Source organism: Schistocerca serialis, unplaced genomic scaffold (assembly GCF_023864345.2).
Source record: "Schistocerca serialis cubense isolate TAMUIC-IGC-003099 unplaced genomic scaffold, iqSchSeri2.2 HiC_scaffold_1214, whole genome shotgun sequence".
Taxonomy (NCBI): domain Eukaryota; kingdom Metazoa; phylum Arthropoda; class Insecta; order Orthoptera; family Acrididae; genus Schistocerca; species Schistocerca serialis.
In genome coordinates this window covers 40,001-42,500 of record NW_026047419.1, presented here as the reverse complement: position 1 = coordinate 42,500, position 2,500 = coordinate 40,001, and the positions used below count along the sequence as shown (strand labels likewise).

Below are 2,500 nucleotides of genomic sequence, written 5' to 3'. Positions count from 1 at the left end.
GCCTTGGGGCCGAAACGACCTCAACCTATTCTCAAACTTTAAATGGGTGAGATCTCCGGCTTGCTTGATATGCTGAAGCCGCGAGCAAACGACTCGGATCGGAGTGCCAAGTGGGCCACTTTTGGTAAGCAGAACTGGCGCTGTGGGATGAACCAAACGCCGAGTTAAGGCGCCCGAATCGACGCTCATGGGAAACCATGAAAGGCGTTGGTTGCTTAAGACAGCAGGACGGTGGCCATGGAAGTCGGAATCCGCTAAGGAGTGTGTAACAACTCACCTGCCGAAGCAACTAGCCCTGAAAATGGATGGCGCTGAAGCGTCGTGCCTATACTCGGCCGTCAGTCTGGCAGTCATGGCCGGTCCTTGCGGCCGGCCGCGAAGCCCTGACGAGTAGGAGGGTCGCGGCGGTGGGCGCAGAAGGGTCTGGGCGTGAGCCTGCCTGGAGCCGCCGTCGGTGCAGATCTTGGTGGTAGTAGCAAATACTCCAGCGAGGCCCTGGAGGGCTGACGCGGAGAAGGGTTTCGTGTGAACAGCCGTTGCACACGAGTCAGTCGATCCTAAGCCCTAGGAGAAATCCGATGTTGATGGGGGCCGTCATAGCATGATGCACTTTGTGCTGGCCCCCGTTGGGCGAAAGGGAATCCGGTTCCTATTCCGGAACCCGGCAGCGGAACCGATACAAGTCGGGCCCCTCTTTTAGAGATGCTCGTCGGGGTAACCCAAAAGGACCCGGAGACGCCGTCGGGAGATCGGGGAAGAGTTTTCTTTTCTGCATGAGCGTTCGAGTTCCCTGGAATCCTCTAGCAGGGAGATAGGGTTTGGAACGCGAAGAGCACCGCAGTTGCGGCGGTGTCCCGATCTTCCCCTCGGACCTTGAAAATCCGGGAGAGGGCCACGTGGAGGTGTCGCGCCGGTTCGTACCCATATCCGCAGCAGGTCTCCAAGGTGAAGAGCCTCTAGTCGATAGAATAATGTAGGTAAGGGAAGTCGGCAAATTGGATCCGTAACTTCGGGATAAGGATTGGCTCTGAGGATCGGGGCGTGTCGGGCTTGGTCGGGAAGTGGGTCAGCGCTAACGTGCCGGGCCTGGGCGAGGTGAGTGCCGTAGGGGTGCCGGTAAGTGCGGGCGTTTAGCGCGGGCGTGGTCTGCTCTCGCCGTTGGTTGGCCTCGTGCTGGCCGGCGGTGCAGGATGCGCGCGCCTGCGCGGCGTTCGCGCCCCGGTGCTTCAACCTGCGTGCAGGATCCGAGCTCGGTCCCGTGCCTTGGCCTCCCACGGATCTTCCTTGCTGCGAGGCCGCGTCCGCCTTAGCGTGCTCCTCCGGGGGCGCGCGGGTGCGCGGATTCTCTTCGGCCGCCATTCAACGATCAACTCAGAACTGGCACGGACTGGGGGAATCCGACTGTCTAATTAAAACAAAGCATTGCGATGGCCCTAGCGGGTGTTGACGCAATGTGATTTCTGCCCAGTGCTCTGAATGTCAACGTGAAGAAATTCAAGCAAGCGCGGGTAAACGGCGGGAGTAACTATGACTCTCTTAAGGGCGGGAGTAACTATGACTCTCTTAAGGTGGCCAAGTGGCGGCGGTGTGGCTGCATCCGGACTTGGCTTTTCGAAGTGCGGTCTTGATGTAGTCGTGCTGCTGCTGCGAGGTGCCTTCCTTGGGTTATAGTTACAGGGAGAGTGATGCGCAATACATGGGCCTAGCCCTCTTAGCCTCTCCTCTCCTGCGGTCTTCTCCCCTTCTCGTGGGCCCGCTGATTTTTGCAGAGTGGAAGACCGCACCAGGGGCTTGGGGGGGTTACCAGCCCCCCCTCGCATTATCCCTTTATAGTTGGGGGCAGCCGACAAGAAACAAGAGATGGTGGCCCTTCCGCTGAAGGTGCCACCCCAGCTACCCCAGCACCTATCCGGCCAACCGGCCGTAACGAAAATGCGATAGTTTGTGTAGCTCCCTTTGCTTGCAGTGAGTGCCACCGCACTTTTACCACGAAGAACGGTCTCGGGGTCCATCGCCGCCGCCAACACCCTGCGGCCGCCAACGCTGAGATCGTGACGGAGAGGCATCGCGCGAGGTGGACGGAGGAAGAAGTCCTGTCGCTCGCCAAGGCAGAGGCCGAACTGTTCCTGGAGAGGGACGCCCGGTTCTTCTTTGTAAATCAAGAACTTACCAGGATGTTCCCCGACCGAACGCTTGAGGCAATCAAGTGCCGACGGCGGCAAGCTGCCCACAAGCAGCTTGTCCGCCAATTCATGGAGGCACTTGAGATCGGTCGGGGTGAAGAGCCGGCGTCCCGCCGTGGAGCAGCGAGCTCGCTGCCTGACGCGGGCGAGGCCGCTGCGCCGCCCGTCGACGCAGCCGAGGACTTCGCGGCCGACACCACCGGGCCGCCGCCGGAGGGGCCGACTGACGCCGCCATCTGGGAGCATCTGGCGGGGCTACCTGCTTCCGCCCAGCGTTTCTCTGCCCTGGATCGAGTCATTGGTCTGGGGCGGGGCAC

General features: G+C 60.8%; 1 pseudogene; it reads left to right on the top strand.

Moving 5' to 3' along the window:
* Positions 1-2,500, top strand: part of LOC126435679 (large subunit ribosomal RNA) — a 7,982-nt pseudogene that overhangs the window by 1,343 nt on the left and 4,139 nt on the right.